This window comes from Ovis aries, chromosome 3 (genome assembly GCF_016772045.2).
Source record: "Ovis aries strain OAR_USU_Benz2616 breed Rambouillet chromosome 3, ARS-UI_Ramb_v3.0, whole genome shotgun sequence".
Taxonomy (NCBI): domain Eukaryota; kingdom Metazoa; phylum Chordata; class Mammalia; order Artiodactyla; family Bovidae; genus Ovis; species Ovis aries.
Genome location: NC_056056.1, coordinates 17,100,709 through 17,126,470, shown reverse-complemented (window position 1 = coordinate 17,126,470; position 25,762 = coordinate 17,100,709). Strand labels below are relative to the sequence as shown.

The 25,762-nt window shown below is 44.9% G+C and overlaps 1 long non-coding RNA gene across 1 annotated transcript in view; it reads right to left on the bottom strand.

Annotated features, from left to right (window-relative positions):
* Positions 1-3,538: 3,538 nt before the first annotated feature.
* The window catches only part of LOC121819002 (uncharacterized), a 52,955-nt gene continuing 30,731 nt past the window's right edge, over positions 3,539-25,762 (bottom strand). The window contains exons 2-3 of the long non-coding RNA XR_006059093.2: positions 7,795-9,141; positions 3,539-4,643 (exon numbers count right to left, since the gene is read on the bottom strand). This is a non-coding gene — a long non-coding RNA (uncharacterized LOC121819002). The remainder of the gene's footprint in view (positions 4,644-7,794; positions 9,142-25,762) is intronic.

The window sequence follows — 25,762 nt, the reverse complement described above, 5'->3', positions numbered from 1 at the left end:
GAACAGAAAGACGTCAAGCTGACAGGCATAGACGGCAGCAAAAAGATTGCTCAGGCTGGCGGAGTGGGTGGAAGGTGGCAGCTGAGCTTCAGTGTGGGCAAGTGTGAGCAGATGCTCCCTGGGAGAACCAGTTACAAGATGACTCTCCCAGGGATCAGTGGCCTGACATGAAAAAGGTGGCTTCAATTCATCAGTATCAGTGCCCTGTGTGTGTATGTGTGTGTGTGTGTGCACGTGTGTGTGTGTGTTAGTCGCCCCGTCATGTCCGACTCTTTGAAATCCCATGGACTGTAGCCCACCAGGCTCCACTGTCCATGGGATTCTCCAGGCCAGAATACTGGAGCGGGTTGTCATTTCCTTCTCCAGGGGATCTTCCCAATCCAGGAACTGAACCTGAGTCTCCTGCATTGACAGGCAGATTCCTTACCACTGAGACACCAGGGAAGTCCAGTGCCCTGTATATAATTCTAGTGTGTGTGTGTGTGTGTGTGTGTGTGTGTGTGTGTGTGTGCGTGTGTGTGAGGGTATCTGCATCCACATACATTTAACTTGTTGTTGTTTAGTCTCTAAGCATGCCTGATTCTTTAGCCACCCTGTGGACTATAGCCCACCAGCCTCCTCTGGGATTTTCCAGAACATTGAAGAACACTGAAACGGGTTTCCATTTTCTTCTCCAGGGGATCTTCTCAACACAGGGACTGAACCTATGTCTCCTGCATTGGCAGGGAGGCTCTTTACAACTGAGCCTCCAGGGAAGTCCCCATATATTAAATAACCCCTCCAGAATTTTACATGAACATTACATGTAAATCAGGTTAACAACTTGGTTATGTTACATGGCTATTTAATGGTGAAACAATTTGATATTCTTCTTGACCTCAGCAATTCATCATCTCAAAGGGAAGTCACACACATAAGCCAAGCAGTAAGCGCTCCCTGCGCTCTTTACATGAAAACGCAGACTCCCACAAAGCATTTAGCATTCCCAAGAGATTCTTTAGACAGTAAACAAAGAGTAGAATATTGTGTAGGGCGGTCCTTGAAGTTCACCACTGCATTTACCCAAAGAATGCTGTGAAAATATAAACATTCTATTACGCAATGCCTTCTTTACAATTTGACTACTGTATCGAGATTTGCTTCTCTGAGATAGAAAAATAAAAGAACATTTTGCTTTATTTGTTCTTATGGATCTGTGAATTTTATCATTGCTCTTTTTTTTCTCTTCTCTGTGTTAATTTCCAGGAAGCAAAAGTCAATTTTGCAACCCACATGCAGCAAGTTCAGGAAAAGCTTACAGAAAAAGGGAAGACGATTTATCGTTGACTGTATGAGTTGGGTCGACTGTAGTCTGAAGCGAACACACACCATACGGTCTACAGTGGAGGCGGCAAGGCACGGGCGCTTGTCTTCTGAGAACAGTGGTCACACGGAATCCAACACGCTGTGGCACAGCATGCATCGTGCGATTTGGTCTGTCCCCATCTTAAACGTTTTCTCTGAGTTTTAGCCCTGCTCCTGTCCACTCTCCGGTGGAACTGTAGCTTGGTTCCGAGCTTCTATCTGTAAGAGTGTGTGACATATGGTCTGTCTCACCTTGTAGCTTCCCCATTCTCAGCTGACAGGCTGGCTCAGCCACACAGGAGGCGATCCTTGTGCCTCTGAGATAACAAGAGATTCTTTATGCTTCTCAAGTTGTCCTGGTAAATTAAATCATGTCACATGATTAATGTTTTATTGCAGGCCAGTTTAATTTCTTAAATAGCGATTTGACACAATTCATGATGTAGTTCAAAGAAAACATTTATCCCTGGTTTTTGGAGCCAAACAATTTGGTCACAAAGACTCACTTGTCTACTAGGCATAGACTAGCTGTTAGTTATACTATCTATGGGTCACTGCAAGAATCTCCCTGAGCCTGAAGCGTGTTTGCTGGAGGGAACGTGCCCTTTGAAGGAGAGACTTTCCAGGGAAATGAGATGAGAGGTGACAACATCAATAAACTTCTATAGCCTCCTATTTGACCATCCATCACTAACACTTTTTCCCACATAACATCAGATAACTCAAAGTGATTTTCCATATGAGCTTTGTATATATTTATCCTTGACATTTCCTTAAGTTCTTTTACCGGAATATCACAGCTCAATGGCAGCACACTTTATCTATGCATTAAAGGTTAGTTGAAAGAAATGAATTTAAGTTCAGTCACCTTGGATGCTTTGCTTGACCATCTCCAGTGTGCTGGAGGCAAGCAATTCTATCATCCACACTTGATACATAAAAACAATGAGAGGGACATATGGGGTCGAAAATGTGTAAAGTGAACAATATGTGATAAAATGGCCAATATCTTCTTATGTATATTATTTTACAAGTAATTCAAAGACTAAAAGAGTCCTTGTGTGTATGTGTGGACATGTGTGTCTGTGCATGTGCTCAGCTGAGTCTGACCGTATGTACTATAGCCCACCGGACTCCTCTGCCCACGGAATTCTCCAGGCAAGAATACTGGAGTGGGTCACCATGCCCTCCTCCAAGAGTCCTTGGATTTTGCCTAATCAAAACATTTTAGAGTTAAGGAAAAAGTAAGTGATGCGCTAAGTCACAAAACTAGTTGATGGCGAGAGTGGGGCTTCTAACTCAGAAATCCTGCAAGTTAGTGACTCTTGATACACAGAATGCTCCCCCGAGAACAATTCAGAGGTTCTATGTGGAGTTTCCTTCCTTTTCCCCAGATCAGACATTTGAGGTCAAGCTTAATCTTTAAGCACAGTGAGACATTTCCACAGTGAAGGGTGCACTTGCTTTTTAAACTACAGACTCACTGAGCTAGTGTCTTGCCTCTGGGCAGGTTATTGTACATGCGCTTCATGACTAATTCAGACAGTCAGCACCACTGGAAGGGGAAAATATGAGACATTTGAAAATGTGAGCACATGGCCTTGACTTAATAGCATCTGTTGAAAGGAAAGGAAGACGTGCCTTTCTCCTGGGATGCAGACTGCCTTCCAAACATAACATCATTCTCAAGGGCAATCACTAGGAGGACCCGATGGCTTCCCCTTCTGAGTGGCTGAACAGGAAGTCAGACAAGAAGAGTGTAAGTGGACCAGTAGATGTAGCATCTCATGGTTCATGATCTTCTTAAGTGAATCATTTGCTCTAGCTGTGCTTTATTTCACATATTTTTTCCACGAAACCTATAAGTTTACATTTATTTTGTCTCATGACATTTGTTCTGCCACATTAAGCAATCGTATGCTATTTGAATATTTTCACTTTAAAATATGTCGATGGGGGTAATAAAGCTGAGGAAGCACATTTATAAATGAGACCAAGCTAGATTATGCTGATTCCTAGAGTTTGGAGCCATACGATTTGAGAGGAATTTCCTCACTTGGTCCATTTAAACATCCCTTCCCCAAAGCCATTTCCTTAAATACAGAAGTGTTGATACTGTGCAACATTAATAAAATGAATTAATCAGAAAGTCTGAGTAATGGTAAAAAAAAATATATATAAGCCAGAGCAGGTATGATGTAGACAAAAGTTATCAGCTGCATTTATTCTCTTGTATGTTACTTGATTGACAACATGGCAAATTCAAGAACATCATTTTTCGGCTACTACTCCATCTTTCAATAAGTTACCTTGAAAATAATACATTAATTTCTGCTGTATGCACTCACAGAGCTATCAGATGAAATAAAGCCTATGGAAGTGACTTATAAACTCTGAAAAACTGTATACACATCAAGTATTTTTAATACTAGCAATCAGTCATTAATTACTGAGTATCCACCATGTAGAAGTTGACTGGCTAAATACTAAGATTCAAAAATCCTAGTCTCTGCTCTTAAGTAATGTGCAGACTACTTGGAGGAAACCAAGCAGAGAAATGATAAACTATCAGCAAAACACAGAGTGTAGTGGGAAGCCAAGAAACCCTGCCAGGAGATTTCAGAGGATGGGAACATTCATTATGAACACTTTTTCCAAGGAAGTAGACTTAAAGCTCTTGGTCTTTAAAAAACTGGCATATAAAAAGCATTTATTAGGGTTCTAGAGTATGGGTTTCCAGGGTCTCATCCCTCTGGGGTCTTTTCCTCCGTGTTTGACCTCCCATCCTTGAGTAGAGAGGGTCTCTGGTTATGGAGTCACATCACTCTTGTGATTAGGGTCTGTGGTTGGACAAAAGGGAAGGGATTTTGCAAGTGTGATTAGGTCCCCCCAAATCAGGTGGGACCTTGAGCAAGTTTGCGATCATACTGGGTGGGCCTGGCTTGATCAGGTGGCGACCACTTCCTAAAGAGAGACCCTCCAGGGGGCCTTGCAGAGGCAACCATGAGCCTCCAGGAAATGAATTCAGAGCAAGCTCTCCAATGAGAAGGCAGCCTTGCCCGCATTCTGGATACAGCCCTGGGACACCTGGAACAATGGGCCCAGCTAAGCTCTCTCTGGATGGCTGACACACAGAAACCGGGAGAAAAGGAGCACGGATTACAAAGTCTGTGGTGGTTTCCAGGAAACAAGCACAGCCACCACCGCTCAGGTTCACCATCTTGAAATTGCTCCAGAGCTACAGTGGGTGTCTGGCTTCACAAGTCAGTCTTCTCTACAGAAGGCCGTCATCATCTGAGCTGCAAAGAGACGGACAGAAAGTGTTGCTGTGGGTCACATCCTACCAGGAGCGAGCTTTCTCCCCTAGGAGACGGTCAGGCTGTGGGCCTGAAGGAAAGACTGTGGAACATCACACAGCGTGCATCTGAGAATCACAGACTCCATCTCACGAAGGGACATTCAAGTTTCCATTTCAGTCCTCTGCCTTCACCTCTGAGTCTCAGAGTGGCTCCTGAAAGAGCTGCAGGTAGAACCCAAGTCTTCTGACACCCACATGCACATTCTCAGCACTGTCTGAACATCCACTGAGTCAAGGCATGTTCTCACTCCCTGGACCACAATCATTATAAGAGGATGAGATGGTTAGATAGCATCACCGACTCAAGGGACATGAATTTGAGCAAACTGCAGGAGACAGTGGACAACAGAGGAGACTGGCAGGCTGCAGTCCATGGGGTCGCAAAGAGTCGGACATGACTTAGCAACTGAACAACAACAACTTGGCATCTCGTTCAAGTCCAAAACAGCAAGATGAGAAATTACCCAGTTTTCCTTGCTTATACCGCACCAGCGGTTGCTTTTCCATGATAAATTAGTAATAACTCTCAGGCACATTTGGCAAGCTGAAGAAAAATGGATTTTTTTTATACTGCATTGAATAAACATCTTCTGCTTGAATATCTCCTATACTTCACTGACTTCAATACAGCGGAAGTTTATTGACGTGTGTACTGCAAGCTACGTTTGAATGATTGCTTCATATATTATGCTATGCTACGTTACTTTGTGTTCCTACTCTGCTTCCATAGCCCAAAGACTTATTGGAATCAGTTGTTTCAGACTCATAAAATATACATGACTTAGAAAAAAAAAAGATTATTGTACTAAGAATTCCACTAGTCTTTCGAAACTGCATCCTTGATTATTTGTTGAAAATTCATTTCATTTTTTTTACCATCATCCCAGTGTATGTTAAGTTCTACCACAGAGTGTAAACGTGCAATCTGCTCAGGGAGGCAGTTTGTAATAAGATAGCATGAAACAATGTTTTCAGTGTTACGGTTTGTTGACTTTCTTTTTTTTTTTAAAGAAACTAGCGATCATAAAGCAGAAAGTTTGTTTGAAAGTGTGATTCCAAAATGAGCCTTTTTCTGAAGCAATTCCATCTAAAATTTAATTAAACTGCCCTGTCTTTATCAATAAACCATCTACATTCTACAGAGTAGACATTTTTAACAGGAAGATTGATGAGTCTGGAGAAGCAGCAGGGTTGAAGAGAAAATGCAAAATTTAAAAAAAAAAAAACCTGCAGGTTGGAATCAATGCCTGGGATGTCTTCCTTCAGCCCTTTCAAACCCAGCCCTCTTTCTCTCCACTCTGCACTATGCAGACTGGTGCATGTGAGCTTGCAGCTGAGGCCCTCATCCTCTGCCTTCCACTGAGTTTGACAGTTGGGAGGTGGGAGTGAGAGATGAGGATGAGGGGTGGATGGTGAGGTCGGGGGATTCCACCTCCCTTCCTGGCAGGTTTCTGCAGGGGGGTAACTCCCTCTACCAGGGCATAGAGTTCTTCTCAGGGGGCTCATTCCACATGGTGCCTTCTCTAGGGTTTAGTGTCTTCTCCAGAGTGGTACAGCTTCCCATCTCAGTACCTGTTTCCTGCTTATTTTCTCTAAACACTGCCTACATCATTGTAAGCCATCCCTTCTTCAACTCTGCTTGCTATTCCATTGGAACGCACCAATTACCTTTTGTTTTGTTTTTGTTGTTGTTGTTTTTGGCTGCATTGGAAGAACAGAGTCTTAACCACTGGACCACCAGGAGAGTTCCAGAATGCATCAGTTATTTTTTTTGCCAGGACCCAAGATGGCGCAGTGATGGTCCTTCAGTGTCATTTGCAATCTCTCTATGTGTCTCCTCTTTTTCCTGTTCTAAAAATAAGGGGGCAATATTCCTGCTCAAACAGCTCCATAAGCCTTTAAGGAATATGAAATGTGAAAATGTGTGGTTAGATGCTCTTCAAGGTTTAATATCGCCGTTGAATACGTGTCTACGGAAGAGTTAGTTTGTGCTAGGAGGGTGGAGGTCACTATGTAAGACACAGAAATAGATCAGGTGTCATCTCTGTGAGCCGATAATTGTAATAGGGAGACTGTGGGGAAACTGATGCTGAGACTGACAAGAGGCCTCCCAAGTTCAGCGTAGCTCAGATTCCAGCTGGGAGAAGAAGTACGATGGATGCTTCCAGCAGAAAGTACCATTCGAATTGGATATTAAAGGGTAGATGGGATTGGGAATCAGGAAAGGATTTGCCATTCCAGGATGAGAGAGGATGGTGAGAAGGAGCAGGGGGCTTTGATAAGCAAGTTACCTAAGGAGAGTATTCAAGGCACTTCTGGGTCTGTCAGTTTCAAAACGGGAATCACTCTCACCACAGGCGTTATCTGTGCTCTGGCTCAGTGGCTAGTTCTCAGAGTGTGGTCCTGGACCAGCAGGGCCAGCATCACCTGGGAATTTCTTTGACGTGCAAATTTTCAGCCCCACTCAGACCTGCTCAATCAGAAACTCTGGGAGTACAGCCCAGCAACCTTTGAACTAGTCCTCTAGGCGAAACCCAGGCTTGCGGAAGTTTGAAAGTTACCTCTGCCTCTGCATGGGCATGGCTGCAGGTGGGGAACAGTGCAGCCTGGGATGAGCGGAGGGGCTTTGAGGAAGCGGGCTGGGCCACAGAGGGCACCAACATGGAGGCAGGAAATCGCCCTGTGTCTGTCCCAGACTCCATCTGTGATGCACGTCTCTTCTCTGATCTCAGTTCTTTCATTTCCAAACAAAACATGAGACACTTAAATGATCTCTTCTTTTAAGATCTCTTCTAGTTCGGACACCTGTCACCGCAAGTCACTACTCTCAAACAAAAATAGTGATGAGGTCGTCAAGACAGATCAGGACTCACCAAAGACCAGGGTATGAGTCCAATTTGCTGCTTCCTGGTTTGTGACCCTTAGCCTCAGATTCCTCCTCTAAATCAGTGATAACACCCTCCACCTTCCAGGGTCACTGGGAGGATAAAATGGGACTTCCTACTCCAAGTGTGAAGACAAAATACTGCTTCTGCATGAGTTACATCCTAGTCACTGCTGTGGTCTCAGGGCACACGGCATAGTTCACTAACCTTCTCTCCAACTTCCTGGTTGGGTGAGATTTCTCTTTTACACCTTGTTGTTATCTCACATGGCCATCCTTCACAAGCAGGTGGTCGGTTCACCTAGATGGGGGATTCGTGGTTAACTTCTATTTACCTATTCCACAGTAGGCCCTGTGATGGAGACACCATGGCATTTTTTAAATCTCAGCCTTTGCAGTAGCTATAACATAGAAGGCATTCAGGAAATATTTATTGAGTGAATGCATGAGAAGTTCTTGAAAACAATTACCAAGTTTTTGAAAGAAACCAAAGGACTGTAACGAACTTACCTCTGAATCTGTGCAAGCAAACCTTTCTGAGCACCTGGCGTGATGGACGTTGTGTCCTAAATCACTTTCCTTGGGGAATTTTTCACCAATAAAATACGTGCAGGGGAGAGCATAGTGCTCTCCCATAGTGCTTCGGCCAGCCCAACGCTCAGCCTTAATTTAACCATGTCGCCCTGTGTTCCATCTGTGTCTCCACCTCCCTGCCATCTGAGACGTCCTGCTGAGCTCCAGCTTTAACTCTGGGATCATTGCACCTGTTCTGCCACCTGCCCCCATGGTGCCTTTGCTGTTTCTTACGGTCCTATGAAAGTGAAGTCAAAGTGAAAGTCTCTCAGCCGTGTCTGACTCTTTGCTACCCCAAGGACTATACAGTCCACGGAATTCTCCAGGCCAGAATACTGGAGCGAGTAACTGTTCCTTTCTCCAGGGGATCTTCCCAACCCAGGGATCACACCCTGGTCTCCCGTGTTGCAGGCAGATTCTTTACCAGCTGAGACACCGGGGAAGCCCTATATGCAATATTCATCTCTATATATTGATGTATTTTATTGATCAATAAATATTATCTAGCTCCCTGTCTACCTGTATCAATAAGAAATGGCCATGGCCATGTTTCCCTTCTTACTTCTCAATAGTAAAAAGGCCAGGACTTTTCCACTGCACTTCTGTATGTTAGGAGATTCCCATCACCAAACTACTTACTAACACGTTAGCAATGATCAAAAGGCACGTGCATCTTTCAGCTGAAGGACTTCAAAATGCCAGATATACTTCGACCTGCTTTCCCAGGGCTTGAGAAAATGGGTGTGATATGGAGTTGCAAGGCTGCCCATCCACACTGGTATCGTGTGCTCAGGACAGTCAGGCTTTGGTGCCTCCCGGGGAAATATCAACCATGCAGAACTGCAGGGTCTTGGGGGTCTTACTCAGCACAGTGGTTCTTACCACGTGGACCTAGACCAGCCACACCAGCATCACCCAGAACCTATCAGAAGTGCAGACTCAAAGGGAGCACAGGGAACTATATTCCATATCTTGGCATAACCTATAATGAAAAAGAATATGAAAAAAATACATATATATATATATATATGTGTGTATGTAGTTAAATCATTTTGCTGTACAACAGAAACATTGTAAATCAACTATACTTTAATTTTAAAAATAAAATTAAAAAAAAAAAGAAAAAAGAAGCACAGGCTCCAGGCCTTTCTCCAGACCTACCAAGTCAGATACTGTGGGGCTGGGCCCAGGCCAGAACATTTGTCTCCAGACAGGGCTGACTCGGGCTCAGGTGTGAGAGTGCCAGCCTAGTGGTGTTCAGTCCTGGAGAGCATCCCACTGGCCTTGTCCGTGATGCCAGATCAAGTTTCTGCATACCATCTAGCTAACTATGCCAAGGTGGGAGGAATAAACTGACACCCACACGGCCTTTAGCAGATTGGCCCTGACCTCAGTGCCCTTCTCCACAACCCTCTCACTCCCAGTCTTACTTCTGCGCAAAGCTTTCCAGGTCACCTCAGATTAAACCATTGCTGCACATGGAATTTTATATCCCTCCTCTTCCCCACCAAGTCCCTATGTTGAAGCCCAAGCCTCCATTGTGATGGATGTGGAGGTGGGACCTTTGGGAGGTAGTTAGGATTAGAGATCATAAAGGAGGGGCCCCCTTGATGGGATTAGTGTCCATGCCAGTCAGAAGAAGACAGAGAAGGGGACAACAGAGGATGAGGTGGTTGGATGGCATCACCAACTCAATGGACATGAGTTTGAGTTAACTCTGGGAGTGGGTGATGGAAAGGGAGACCTGGCGTGCTGCAGTCCATGGGGTCGCAAAGAGTGGACACAACTGAGTGACTGAACTGAACTAAACTGAGAGCATGCTCCTACAAACACTATATGTTGCCCAGGCTGGAGTGCAGTGGCTATTCACAGGCACAATCCCAGTACTGATCAGCACGGGAGTTTTGACCTGCTCAGTTTCCAGTGTGGGCAGGTTCACCCTTCCTTAGGCAACCCCATGGCCCCCCAGTTCCCAGCAGGTCACCATACTGATGCTGAAATTAGTGCAGACACCTTATTGGCATAGCACACTAGAGCCCAGGGCTCTGGGGCTCACGTGACACTCCAGCCTCAGCCTGCCAAGTAGCTGGGACTGCTTTCAGACCTCTGGCCTCCAGGACTGCGAGAGACGAAATCTCTGATGTTTGAAGCCACTCAGCCTGAAGTTTTCTGTTAAGGCATCCATAGGAATTTTGTCTTATGCAAGTACAACGAATATAAAATATCCTCTATATAAACAACTGTAAAATGTCTATCCTTTGATAAAATTGTATTACTCATCCAACTAATATTAATTCCACATATATTCTTACAAAATTGCTATATCTTTGAACAAATAATTATTTTCTTATCAGGTGCCAGACATTAAGGACATACAACAGTAAGTCAAGCATCTATATTCATTCTCAAAAATAATAGGCTGGCAATGTAATTAGGGCCTCTGTATAAACCAATCTGGGCTTCCCTGGTGGCTCAGATGGTAAAAAATCTGCCTATAATGTAGAGGACCCATTTTCAGTCCCTGGGTTGGGAAGATCCCCTGGAGGAGAGCATGGCAACCCACTCCAGTATTCTTACCTGGAGAATCCCATTGACAGAGAAGCCACAGGGTTGCAAAGAGTTGGACACAACTCTTTGTGTTGCAACAGTGACTAAGACACACATAAATGAATCCACATGAGAGATCGTATTAAGTAGTCAGATCAAGTGTGACAGGAGTGCCTACTGGAAAACCATGGAACCTCAGGGACGGGGTGACACTGGAGATGTCAGCAGTGCCAGTTGGTTATGCAGAGGTTAAGTAGAATAGGTTGAGAACATCTGTTGTAGGGACAGGGGTCCAAGGCTACCTAGAGGAATGAGGAATGTTTTGCAAATGAGAGATGCTTAAGCTAGCACTTTAGAAGACGTGACACTTGAGAGAAGGTGGTGGTATCGCTTGTCACCATTTCATTTCAGATAAAATGGAAAAAAGGGAAAAAGTTACATGCAGAAGCAAAGAGGAGAGAAAGCATGCAGCCCTAAAAAAGAGTGAGCAGGTGATCCAGTGGTTAAGAATTCACCTGCCAATGCCAGGAACATGGATCTGATCCCTGATTCTGGAAGATTCCACATGCCATGGGGGCAACCAAACCTGTGGGCCACAACTCCTGAACCTGTGCCTTAGAGCCTGTGAACCACAAGGGAAGCCGCCACAATGAGAAGCCCGTGCATCACAGTAAAGAGGAGGCCCTGCTCTATGCAACTAGAGAAAGTCCATGTGGGTAGCACTGAAGGCCCGGCACAGCCAAAACAAGCACATAGATAAATAAAGAAGAGTAAGCAGAGGCCAGTTCATGGAAGTCTTCGGGGCAACATCAATTTTCTGAATCCTCGTGGAGCCGATGCTGAGCCTTTTTAAGCACAGTAGATGCTTTCATGATGGTTGGTAGGTTCCCATGTTCTTCCGAGTTGCATAATGACCTGACATCCTTTCTAGACTTAAAACACTTCTACATCCATTTTTTTTTTTTTAACACTAAATATCTCAAACAGGTAAATAGTCACATTTTGTGCCTACTTCATGAGCACCTGACCTCCGGGAAGTAGCGGTTGCTTCTTCATCCATTCTATGGCACTTATCCTACTACGGGCATAAGTGCTGGCCTGAAAATGATCATTCTTGACTGAGGTGGGATGAGCCTTAATACGTACTTGAGTCACACCTCCAACTCAACAAGACCACCCCCTCAAGCTCCCCACCCCAAGCCTCGCCCACGGGCCCACTCCCCATGCCCTTCCACATTCTTGGTAGCTGGTCATCCAGATCCTGTGATAAAGCCATCACCACTTGAAGTGATTCATCTCATTGTTGGTTTTCTAAATTGAGAGAACAGGCAGGGAAAACCAGAGCCTTCCAAGTCTTCCTCTTAGTGGCCCAGCAACATCGCTCAAAGTTGATTTCAGTAAAAGCGGCAAGCAGGTCATCCATCGGAGGGAGCGTGGGGGGACACTGGGTGGACATCACGGGAGGAAAGTGGACAGCAAGACAGTCTCCCCCGCTCCTTTCCTTTCTCCTCCGTAACCATGGCAGTTGCCATGGAAATCACACCCTGTGATCGTTTCTTTTGACTCACAGCTGTTGAAATCACTAACATAGCACGGGAGAGTGGATTTTTTTAAAGTGTGTGTTTAAAAAAAAAAAAAAAGTGCTCTCTCCTGTTAGAACCATCCTACTGGAGGCAGGAGCAGCTGTTAGATCGAGAAGAGGTGTCTGCCTACTCAGCAGCCCCTTCTTGTCAGGGAGGAGTAAGGTGCAGAGAGAGAGAAAGAAATGGGAGGGAAAGGTTGTTTATGTAGCCACCTGTTTGGTGCCAGGGACTATGGTAGACACTTAAAAATCAGCTTCTAAGCAAATCTCACAATTTGATATAGAAACATTTTCTCCAGTTTGTAGATGAGAAACTGAGGTTCAGAGAAATGAAGTGGCCAGTCTAGAATTTTCAGTTGGCAACAGGCTGACCTCCACCTCAAATTTTGGTCTGTCTGGTACTGAATACACTATTATTTCCACCACATTGTATTCTTCAGGCTATGTCAAATATTTCCTGAACACTATAACTATGGGCTCTTACAATGTTCTCTTGGAGTAAAGAATTTGGTCTTGCCCAAAGATAGGTACAGGAGACCCAGGTTTGATCCCTGGGTCGGGAAGATCACCTGGAGAAGAAAACACCACTCCATTATTCTTGCCTGGAGAACACGAAAGAGGAGCCTGGCAGGCTACAGTCCATTGGGTTGCAAAGAGTCAGACACAACTGAACAACTAATACACACACAAAGATAGGCATGGCCTTTGCCTTTGGCTTCTAGAAGGTAATCTGTCATGTTTGATAGGACCATCATCGATTAGGGAAGAGTCTTGCCTGAGGGTAGGCCAGCTACACCTTAGGATGGAAACTAGCCACACATGAAGAAAACCATGAGATGCAGGTGGAGTTTTGGACCACAGAGTAACCCTGGATCTGGAAGCTGAGATTAAATCTAGGGGCGATCAATCAGTTATGGTTACTTAAGCACCAGTGAAAGCTCTGAACCTGGGGCTTAGGTAGCTTACCTTGTTGACAACACTCCCTGTGTCTTGTCATGTATCCATATCAGGAGGTAACACATTCTGCGTCCATGGGGAGAGGGGAATGGGAGCGTTACCTTGAAACCCTCTCAGACTCTGCCCTGTGCATCTTTTCCCTTCACTGATTATACTCTGCATTCCTTCCCTTCCATAAACTATACAAGGATAACATCTATCAGTGAGTTCTGATTCCTTCTAGGGAATCACTGAAACTGAAGGTAGTTTTGGGAATTCTCCCCAACCTTGCAGATGGTGTCAGAAGTAAGGATGATCTTGGGGACTCTGTTCTTGAACATTCTGTCGGTTGAAACTCTCGTATACCCCTAAACCATTTTTAAAAGACTGGGTATTCTTGATTATTTCTCCATCAGTAAGGCAGACTAAGGAGTACCTGTGCTCTTGTCCTTTCCCAGCACACATGTTGGAGGACACCTGGCATTCAGCATAGATCATTGTCCAGCTCCTAGTATGAGGCAGGGACTCTGGTCTGTGGGCTCATCTCAGGGTCCTTGGCACATGGTGGAGGACACCTGGCATTCAACTTAGATCACTGTCTAACTCCCAGTACAAGGCAGGGACTCTCGTTTGTGGGCTCGTCTCAGGGTCCTTGGCACCTAACCCAGTGGCTGGAAGAGAGCAGGTACTCAGGAGCTTCTGTGAACATGACCCCTGATAAAGCTCTGTTCGGCTCAGAGCGAGTGCTGCAGGGGCTCTCAGGAGCAATGTGTAGACGTGCACATGGAGACATCTGGTTTCAAGAGAATGATGACTGTCTTAGTCAGCTCTGCCTGGCATAACAAAATGCCCTAGATTGGCTGGCCTAAACAACGGAAATGTATTTCTTGCAGTTCCGGAGGCTGAAAGTCCAAGCTCAGGGGGCCAACCTGCTTGGGTTCTGGTGAGATTTCTTTTGAGTGAGTAGATGCTGTTATTTCACTCTGCTCACAGGGTCTTTCTTTGGTGTGTTTGCATTTAGAGAACAAGCTCACTGGTATCTCTGCCTGTTGCTGTTGTTCAGTTACTAAGTCATGTCTGACTCTTTGTGATGCTATGGACGGCTGCATGCCAGGCTTCCCTGTTTTTCATTGTCTCCAGGAGGTTGTGCAAATTCATGTCCATTGAGCAGGTGATGCCATCCAACCATCTCATCCTCTGTCGCCCCCTTCTCCTCCTGCCCTCAATCTTTCCCAGCATCAGGGTCTTTTCCAATGAGTCAGCTCTTCACATCAGGTGGCCAAAATATTGGAGCTTCAGTTTCAGCATCAGTCCTTCCAATATATATTTGGTGTTGATTTTCTTTAGGATGGACTGGTTGGATCTCCTTGCAGTCCAAGGGACTCTCAAGAGTCTTCTCCAACACCACAGTTCGAAAGCATCAATTCTTTGGCACACAGCTTTCATTACAGTCCAACTCTCACATCCATACATGACTAGTGGAAAATCATAGCCTTGACTAGATGGACCTTTGTGGACAAAGTAATGTCTCTGCTTTTTAATATGCTGTCTAGGTTAGTCATAACTTCTCTTCCAAGGAGTAAGTGTCTTCTTATTTCTTGGCTGCCGTCACCATCTGCAGTGATTTTGGAGCCCAAAAAATAGAATCTGCCACTGTTTCCACGGTTTATCCATCTATTTGCCATGAAGTGATGGGACCAGATGCCATGATCTTTGTTTTCTGTATGTTGAGCTTTAAGCCAACTTTTTCACTCTCCTCTTTCACTTTCATCAAAAGGCTCTTTATTTCTTCTTCACTTTCTGCCATAAGGGTGGTTTCGTGTGCATATCCGAGGTCTCTCACAGAGGCCTGCAAAGGATTCCCCTTGTCTCTACCAACTGTGGCAGCTCTAGGCTTCCCTGAGCTGTGATGCCTCATGTGCATCTCAGCCTCTGTCGGTACAAATCCACCTTCTGCCTGTGCCCTTTCTTTTTTCTTGTTTTTAATTTTTATTGGGGAATAGGTGGTTGACAATATTGTATTAGTGTCTGCAATAGAGCAAAGCGAATCAGTTACACATGTACATAGATCCACTCTCTTATAAATTATTTTCCCAGATAGGCCATTACAGAGTATTGAGTAGAGTTCCCTGTGTTATGCAGTAGGTCCTTGTTGATTATCCATTTTATATATGGAAGTGTACACACGTCCATCTCAATTTTCCAGTTTGTTCCCCATGTCTTCACATGGTCTCCTCTCTGTGCTTGAGTCCAAATCTCCCCTCCTCTTATAAGGACACATCATATTGGATTAAGGGCCCATTTACTTGATGGCCTTATTTTAATTCAACCAATTAAATCTATATCAACAACCCTGTTTCCAATATCTCATTTTGAGGTCCTAGCAGTTAGGACTTCAATAACTCTTTCTAGGGGACACGATTTGACCCATACACCTGTCTCTCTCTGCATGAGGACACAGTGATTTGTGCACACTGGTAGCATATCTGTAGCTCAAAGCCTTAACTCTTTAGGATCAGGAGCATTTTGCTGTGTGTTTTTTATCTTTGTCCACTTGTTTTCCTTTCGTTATTTTTAAAACGTATGTTAAGGTTGGATCCTAATCTATTTTCAGTTGTTCCTCAAGTTTAAATGTAGGAAAGCCCCAGTTCAGATGGCCTCCTGGCCGCTGGGATGGGCAGGGTGTCAGTGGTGATGCCCAGAGAAAGCAGCCACTGGCACCCGTAGGCCCCGCCCGGCCCTACCTCAGTGCAGAGAGGCAGGAATATCCTCTGAGCAGATGGAGAAGCGGGGAGGTGCAGAGGTGCCCGGGGAGCCAGGCTGCTGCGAGGAGCTTCTCAGGGCGCCGGCGTGCAGGGGAGGGGACCGAAATAGCCAGCAAATCCCTTCTCGGGGGAGAACCACCCATGAGAAGGCTCAGCAGACGACTGACAGGAGCCGACAGGACGCAGATCTGGGCTCGCAAGCCGGACAGGTTGAGGCTCCAGATGGCAGAGAAAGAAGAGAAGGAACCGTGAACGATGACAGTTTTATTCAGCTTGAGCGTTTTCAGAGTTTGCCCGAAGGATGATGCCCTGCTGGGGCTCCAGCAGCAGGGACTTGAGGGGCAGACTCCGGACGGAGGCAGAGGGCGGGTATCAGGCTGACCGTGGCCCTGGCCGGCTCAGGCTCCAGGTGGGGAGGGTGGTCCCGGCTGTGTCTTCTGAGGGGCTCGGGGGACAGGCTCTCAGGCCTGCGGCCTGGGTCTCTCCCTCCAGGTACGAGCGACCAGATGGCTGGGCTGGGAGACGGTGCCTGGTTCCTCAGCCAGGTCCCACCCTGGGAGCAGCTGTGGACACGGCCTGGCAGGACCGTCCACGGCATTGGCCACCAGCCAGAGCCTGAGCCTCTCGGGAGGGAGTATAGACACAACAACAGTGCACGTTTTCAAAATATCCTTCTGCAGAGACAGAACGGCCCAGGGTAGTGTGAACTCCCTCACCTGGAGCTGTGTGTGATGACATGTGAGAAGCGCACCTTGAAGGAAGCAGTCCGGGGAGGGACAGCCCGGCCTGTCCCAGCTGTGGACCCAGGAGGGTCCTGGGCCTCTCCGAGCCTCAGTTTCCCTCGTATGCGTCAAGTCCCTTCTCCTCTGGAGGGAGAAGCCCAAGGTGCACACACACACACAAAGGACACAACTGTGACAGGCACACGCAGACAGCACACATCTTGCCTACACGTGGTGGGTCTCCTGACGGGCCTGGGCCTTTCTGTCAAGGACGGAACTGCAAGTCACGCTCACAGGGGTGGATGTCAGCTCACGGTAAACCAACAAGACAGCCCTTCCTTCCCTGTCAGCTCTACAAGGAAACATGCCCACCTACCCTGCCCTGGGGTATCTCTGAGGCGGGCACCAGACCATCATCTGGACGTTACACCAAGCTATCCTTGCGAAAGATGTGGCAGACACACTGTCTTCCTGTGTATTTTTTCATTAGAAGTGAAAGTGAAGTCGCTCAGTTGTGTCCGACTCTTTGCGACCCCTGGAATGTAGCCCACCAAGCTCCTCCATCCATGGGATTCTCCAGGCAAGAATACTGCAGTGGGTTGCCATAAGCAATCCAGTAAATATGACAACAAACTTTCTAAATCCACTTTGTTTTAAACATAAAATATATATATATATATATATATATATATATAAACATTATACCTACTGGGAGCTCCAGTATTTTGGCCACTTGATGTGAAGAGCCAACTTATGGGGAAAGACCCTGTTGCTGGGAAAGATTGAGGGCAGAAGGAGAAGGGGGAGACAGAGGATGAGATGGTTGGATGGCATCACTGACTCTATGGACATGAGCTTGAGCAAACTCCAGGAGACAGTGTAGGCCAGGGAAGCCTGGTGTACCTCAGTCCATGGGGTAAGGTGCTGGGCCCTGGGAGATGCTGACTCAATGCAGAGTGGGAGTGTGGAGGGAAGGCTGGGGGTCCCACTGGCAAATTTGGACTATCAGTCATGCCTGTCTCCAGTGGCAGAATCAGTGATCTGGAGTAAATCTCCTGTTCCATCAGGAAAGATGTCACAGGTAGAGAGACTACCCGGAGAAAATTCAATAAGCATCATTTCTGATGGGCCAATAAGAAGAACAATTTGTAAAAGTTAAAGGAGTGTGTCAGCTCCCAGCAGAACCTTTTCCACCGAACAGGGCAGACTCCCCATGCCTCCAAGTGGAACCAGCAGAGCCTGTTGCACCTCCCTGATGAGAATGAATGAAATCACCACCTCAGCGATGCTCATTCTCTTTCAGCTGAAAATTTAAAGTGAAAGAGATAATGGGATAAGATTTCAAGGAAGCCTTTGTGAATGGCAAGTCATTCTGGCTATCATCACAGAAGGCTCCAAGGACCTCTGGGAGTAATGGATGGTCTTGGGAGCCCTCCACCCTGGTTCTTTAGAGAAAAGAGAGAAAGGCCATCCCAGGACACCTGATGGACCTGTCATGGAGTGGGCTTCACAGGGGGCCGGGCAACTCCAGTGTGGACTTCAGTCCTGGAGTCCTGTCCCTCACAGGCTCTGGAACTCAATCCCTGTGACCTCCTGTTAGCCTTCCCTGCAGGCCAGCGAGGGTGCCGGCTCAGAGCTCTGTTCTCCCACCATTACGTCAGACAAACTGGAGTCCCATCAGCTTAAATTCCCCAGAAATGATGGATGCGTTCTCCAGGCCAACCCATCAGCTTCTCTATCAGCAAACATATGATGAAAGTTAGAAGCTGTGTCTTCACAAAGTAAGCGGAGGCCACGGAAACACAGATGCCCCATGGCCACGCTGAGTGGAAGGCAGGTGGCATCTGGATCCTGCTTGCTGCCTCCCAGTGCAACGGCTTCCATTCCAGATCATCATAAACACGTGCTCGTGGAAAGCACACCGCTTCCAGGAAGGGCTCCTGGGCATTACAACTAATAGAAGGGCCAGGAGGTTGAGGGGTCGGCACCGAGCTTCTAATGATTCTGACATTTGTCCAGATTCAACATAATCTGCCCATCGTTGTATCAGAGATCGTCCTGGGACTCTCTGTTCCCTCAGTGATCCCAGTTTTGATCGTATTTTTGCTGGACTAGCAGCGTTTTAGCCCCACAGTGAAACCCGGCAAACAATGCAATTGGGGTGGATTAGAATACGCCTGAAATTATTCATCCAATTCCAGGCTCCATGTGACTTTCCAAAGTGGGGAATGGTTTGCCCTAGCTGATCACGCTGGTCAGTGGCACAGCTGAGACACAGTCTGGCTCCCTGCCCAAGGCTTCTTCCTTTAGGACTGTGTTCACTGGACTGGCCCTGGTGCTGTGAGGTCAGCGGGATAGCATTCAGTGGACACTGTCTAGTAGCACATCACACCATGTGAGTGTGTGAGTAGCAGGACAGTCAAGGGCAGGGTCGTGCACCTACGAGAAACCTCCTCTTGAGCCTCCCTTTAAGGCCTTTATAACTTTCAGATTCACCTTTGAGGGTCACTAGCTTATAAGAACTTCTGAATTCTTTGCTATGAACCTAATAGCTAAAACAAGCTACCACAGGCACCATTAATCATGACAGAGTAAACAGCTGAGATGATGAATGAAGTAGTAAATGAGTAAGCGTAAGTGAAGCAGAGCAGCCAATTACAGGTGAAAACAATGGGTGTTTTTGGGGTTCCAAGGAGGAATATTCAACAGATCAGTATGGTTTCATATAGGTAGGGATTCACGCTAAGCTACATTCTCATTCCACATGAGAGCACCTCATGGCCAGACTCAGAGAAAAGTTAATTAAGTGAAGTCAGAGGAAGCAAAAGGCATAGCACACAAACTGTAAGGAGACAAACACAGACCAGGAGTCTCTGAAAATCAGAGGAGGTCACAAGCGTGGCAGCGACAATCACAAAACATGTTGGCACCGTGGGAGTGCTTTCTACTTGAAAGAATCCAGGTTACAAGATTTGCATCTTCCAGACAGTTCCTAAGATCATCTACCACGTTCGCAGTTTTGCAAAAGCATGCTTCGATGCTTCATTTGTTCATTCATTTACTCCCTCCACATCTTTAGAGACCTCTTTTAGCCTGGATGCTACATGGAGTACTGAGTATATGCAGATAGGTTAACCGTTATCTCTGCCTCAACAAGGTAACTGTGCACTGCGGAACCCAGGAGTGAGCGGTCAGCGTTCAATTCTCATTCTCTTTAAACGCTTCTTTTCTTCTCACTCCATACGACTGACTGCATTCTGATGGGAACCAATAATGATCTGGTATTTCAAACAGCTGGTTATCTTTCCTTAGAAGAGAGTTCAAGATGGAGATCCTTATATTATTACATTAGGTATAATAAGTGATAAGTTGGTTCAACTTTACAATAGTATCTTGCCACGTGTAAACAGTACTTTATAAATTGCCTTTCACCTTACTATCCAGAATGCTAAATCCCGTGTCATACACTTCTATCTCCATAGTGTTTCTCATGCTGCAGCATATTGGCCATAAGATTATGACAATCTCTTCCTTTGAAATGATATTTTTCACCTCCATTTTTATATCACATTATCAATTTGATTATCTCTTTCAACATTTCCACTCACTGTTATTGTTCAATTTCACCAACTCTATTAGAATGACAAGCTAAAATGTGTTGCTAGAATCAGGGAAGTGTATAAAATCTGTTAAAAAAAAAACCTCATAGAAATATTGACAGAATGGGGTTTCATACTTTCTGTCACTCTCCTCCACATAATCGATTCCTAGTCGGTGTCACGTTGCCACATATTCCAGGAACGTGCCAATATTTTCCTTCGTGTCTTTTCCTAGGGTTTAGGTTTGATATAGGCATAAATCTCATATTCTTAGGTATTTTTAGAAAACTGTATTTAAAAGCTTTCTGTTTTCATTTTTCTCATCTTAGATGTCATGAGTGCAAAATTGGATAAACTTTTGTTGGCATTGCACTTGTGGTTTTTTTTTTCTTCTTCTTTATTTCCAATTTGGGATCTGCACATACACATTTGATAAGAATCTATGTAAAATTCTCATCACCCATTGTCCAAATGATAGTTCAGTATAGCTTTCCCGTAAAACCATTTGGAGGTATTTTACTGTGTTTTCATTTATTCTCACCAGAAGTAAACACTATCCATTATAAAGGCTTCAAGGCTTGCATTGAACAAAACACAAATAAGAGCACCATTAGCGTTTAAGATATCTTGACAATTCACATAAGCTTAGAGGTTATGCTTACCAAAACTCAGTTTTAAGCTACTAGTAATGTATATAACAGAATTTAATAAAGTTACCTGTGCGCATGCACAATCAATTTGGTTGTATCTGACTCTTTGCTACTCTTTGGACTGTAGCCCATCAGGCTCCTCTGTCCATGGGATTCTCCAGACAAGAACACTGGAGTGGGTTGCACGTCCTTCTCCAGGGAATTTTCCAAACCCAGGGATCGAACTGAAGTCTCCTGCATCTTCTGCACTGCAGGGAGATTCTTGACTGCTGAGCCACCAGAGACTCTCCATAACCAAACACGCATGCTTTCAAGCTAAGTTGCTTCAGTTGTGTCCAACTCTTTGTGACCCTATGGACTGTAGCCCGCCAGGCTCCTCTGTCCATGGGACTTCCCAAGCTACATGGAGTACTGGAGTGGGTTGCCATGCCCTTCTCCAGGAGATCTTTCCCACCCAGGGATTGAACCTGGGTTTCCTACTTTGCAGACAGATTCTGTACCATCTGAGCCAGCATGGAAGCCCCATGAATAAACAAGCATAAACTCATCCAAAACATTAAAGTCGAATCTTCTGGAGACGACCAGAATCTTTGGTGGCAGAATTTTCTGTTTCAAAGTGCCTACAAGAAGCTTTGTGCATAGAAAATAATCTCAGGTTTACCGTTTCAAAGCTATATGCCTTTAACCAAGGTTCTCAAATTATCTAAGGCAATTTCCTTCAACCTGAAACACTGGTATTTCTCCCCACAGAGTTGTCATGAGGAATAAATACATCATTGAAAATGTTATAGGGTGCATGTACCTAATGGTCAACAAATGCGTCCTGCATAAAGAAACAAAAGGATGAATAAATGCATGCTTGTATGTATGATCTTTTCTTTTTGTGACAAGGTTGTGACTTTCCTCGGAGCCCTATAGGCCCGTGAAGCTACTGTTGAACAAAGCACCAGTAACAAGAGTTTACAGACTGCAACACTGGTTGGAAATTCTGGTCTGATCCTCACTCTTCACCAACAGATAGAGGTTAAGACAGATTTCATTTCATGCCTTACAAACTTGTTGCAATAACTTTATTGAGAAGTCTGGGGGTGGGAAATGGAAACTTTGAATGTTCCCGATATATATGTGCATGTATTTTTAAATTGTATGTAAGGCCGACAGAGCGTTTCCTTATAATTATTTTCATAACTAAACTTCTTGCACTATAGATTCTGTTCTTTATAGATGGTAATTTAAAATCCAATTATCGCTCATATACATCAAAATAACACATTTGATATTTATATTTATCACAGATCTGCCATTTAACACCTCCATATTATGCTCTGCTTCCCTCCCATGATCACATTCCAAAATACGCTCGACAGTCCAATTTCTTCTTTCTTATCATGGATATGACATTCATATTGGAAAATAAGTATGTTCTATAGAATACCAGCTATCTGTACCTTCTAACTTAAACTACACAGCTTAGGATAGAGAAGGGACATAACATATACCCTCACTGCAGTTAATATCATTCTCATATCAGTATCAGCAATAGTCACCCCCAAGTAATTGAGGAGTTGGTCCTGATTGATTGACCGATATTGCTTAACTATTTTTTGTTCATTGGCACCAAAGAAAGCTTAAACAGAATAAGGTTTAAAAAAAAAGAGGAGGGGATTTTTCTCCAGTGCTAACTTCAGTAGCTAATTAAGTACTTATTCAAAAGACTTCATGTAATTAGATGTTCCAGAGTAAAGCCCATGGTGCTGGATAAGAGGTGTACATACACAGCCTGTGCCTTCTAAGAGCTTTGCTGTTCTTCAGTCACTAAATCATGTCTGACTCTTTGCAATCCCATAAACTGCAGCACTCCAGGCTCCTCTGTCCCCCACTGTCTCCCAGAGTTTGCTCAGATTCATGTCCATTAAGTCAGTGATGCCACCCGACCATCTCATCCTCTGTCATCCCCTTCTCTTCCTCCCTTCAATCTTTCCCAGCATCGGGGTCTTTTCCAATGAGTCAACTCTTCGCATCAGTTGGCCAAAATATTGGAGCTTCAGCTTTCAACTCTGTTTATTCATGTTAGTCTTATACTGTGTTTGTTTGGTTTTATAACACCCAACCCTACCAGAAGTGCTGTACATTCTTATAAACAATGGTAGAATTATAAGAACTATTTTTTTTTTCCATGATGGTTTGGAGACTGTCACAGCACCACTTGAGATAATTGAACCAAACTTCTTGCACTATAGAGTCTGTTTTCTATAGACAGGTAATTTAAAATCTAATTATCGGTCATATACATCAAAATGACACATTTGATATTTACGTTTATCACAGATTTGCCATTTAACACCATTTCAGACCAAATCCACATCCTTAGGTAACGAGGGATTCAGTGTTCAAGCTCACAGATGTCTTTATGTCATTTAGGGATTCAGAAGCTGTGAGCTGCAACCAGAGGGAAGATGGGGTTTCAATTTGTTTCCTGTGCTCCTTTCAAAGATCAGTACTTCACATCATCTCCTCATGCTTAGCTCTTAAATACTCTCACAGCTACTCTCCTCTGTTTGCTAAAGTTTAAGACGTGTCCTGTGATCAGTTTCCAGCCAAAATCTGTGGCTGTGAGAATTCAGGGATGTCCACCTTTAAAGTGTAACTTGACCAGTCACCGAAAGATCAGGATGATGGCAAAGATAAGACTTATAAAAAGACTTGAACCCACATGACTGCAAATGCACATGACTCACACCCTTAAAGAGCTGTCACGTATAATCATGTCCAAAAGGAAAAATATGTAGCAAACTGGCAGTACCTTTATTTTAAAAACATGAACTGAAGCTAAGACAAATTGTTAATTTTCTTTCTAAACGACACATTGACGCCACAGTCATCCTTAAAGAATCGGTACAGATGAACTTATTTGAAGGGAAGGAACGGAGATGCAGAGGTAGACAACAGACACGTGGACGCAGAAGGGGACGCGGAGGGCAAGTTGAAGAAGTAGCATTGACATATAGACACTGCCACGTGTGAAACAGGGAGCAGCAGTGGGAAGCTGCTGTTTAGCACAGGGAGCCCAGCCTGAGGCTCTGCGACGGCCTAGGGGTGTGGGATGGGGGGAGGATCAAGAGGGAGGGGATATATACATATATACACACACATGCATGTAGATGGGGCTTTGCTGGTAGCTCAGTAGTAAAGAAATCTCCTGTTCTAATGTTCTAATGAGGTGGATGAAACTGGAGCCTATAATACAGAGTGAAGTGAGCCAGAAAGAAAAACACCAATACAGCATACTAACGCATATATATGGAATTTAGAAAGATGGTAACGATAACCCTGTATGCAAGACAGCAAAGAGACACAGATGTATAGAACGGTCTTTTGGACTCTGTGGGAGAGGGAGAGGGTGGGATGATTTGGGGGAATGGCGCTGAAACATGTGTAATATCATATAAGAAACGAATCACCAGTCCAGATTCAATACAGGATGCTTGGGACTGGTGCACTGGGATGACCCGGAGGGATGGTACGGGGAGGGAGGTGGGAGAGGGGTTCAGGATGGGGAACACGTGTACACCCGTGGCGGATTCATACTGATATGTAGCAGAACCAGTACAATATTGTAAAGTAATTAGCCTTCAATTAAAATAAATAAATTTAAATTAAAAATTAAAAAAAAGAAATCTGCAATGCAGGAAACCCCAGTTTGATTCCTGGGTTGGGAAGATCTCCTGGAGAAGGGCATGGCAACCCACTCTAGTATCCTTGCCTGGAGAATCCCCATGGACAGAGGAACCTGGAAGGCTACGATTCATAGGGTCACAAAGAGTCAGACATGATTGAGCAACTAAGAACAGTATGTGTGTGTGTGTGTGTGTGTGTGTGTATACAATTATGACTGATTCACTTTTTTGTATGGCAGAAATCAATACAACATTGTAAAGCAATTATTTTTCAATTAAAAAAGTAAAAACAAACAAACAAACAACAAAAAAACACACCACTGTCTGTGTCCAGATACAGATGCTCTTCTTAATACCCTTCCTTTCAGAGGGCTCCGTTGCTGATACCCAGATGTAAAAGTTGGCGTCTGCACCTGCGTCTGATGAGTTTTCAGAGCTTCTGCTCCTCTCAGGACCACTCCCAGGACGGGGCTTCTAGACTCACCCGGGCTCTGGACACAGACTAGATTTCCTCTGGGTTCTGTCTTGTCACATATCTCTCACTGGAAGCAAGTTATGGACTCTCCGTTTCTCGTGTTTACAAAAACGAGATCTTGGTGTCCCCCATGTGTCTTTTTTATTGGGGTCTACTTGCTTTGCGATGTTGTGTTAGTTTGTGCTGTAAAGTGAGTCAGTTATAGGGGTGCGTGTATCGCGTCTTTGTCACCACAGAGCACTGAGTAGAGTTCTCTGTGCTACATAGTAGGTTCTTACTAGTTATCTGTTTGTTTTATGGATAAACCTGCATAACATGCTCAGTCACTCAGTCATGGCTGACTCTGCAGCCCTTTGGACTACAGCCTGCCAGGCTCCTTTGTCTGTGGGATTTTCCAGGCAAGAATCCTGGAGTAGGTTGCCATTTTCCTCTTCCAGGGGATCTTCCCAACCCAGGGATCGAACCCATGCCTCCTGCATTGGCAGGCTGATGCTTTACCCACTGAGTCATCCAAGATGTATATGTCAGTCCTAATCTTCCAATTCATCCCACCCTCCTTTCCACCACGGGTGTCCATGTCTATTTCACAACTTTGAGGTAGCCGATTTGAGGTAGCTAATTACTATGCTCAGAGACCCTCCTCTCCTTAA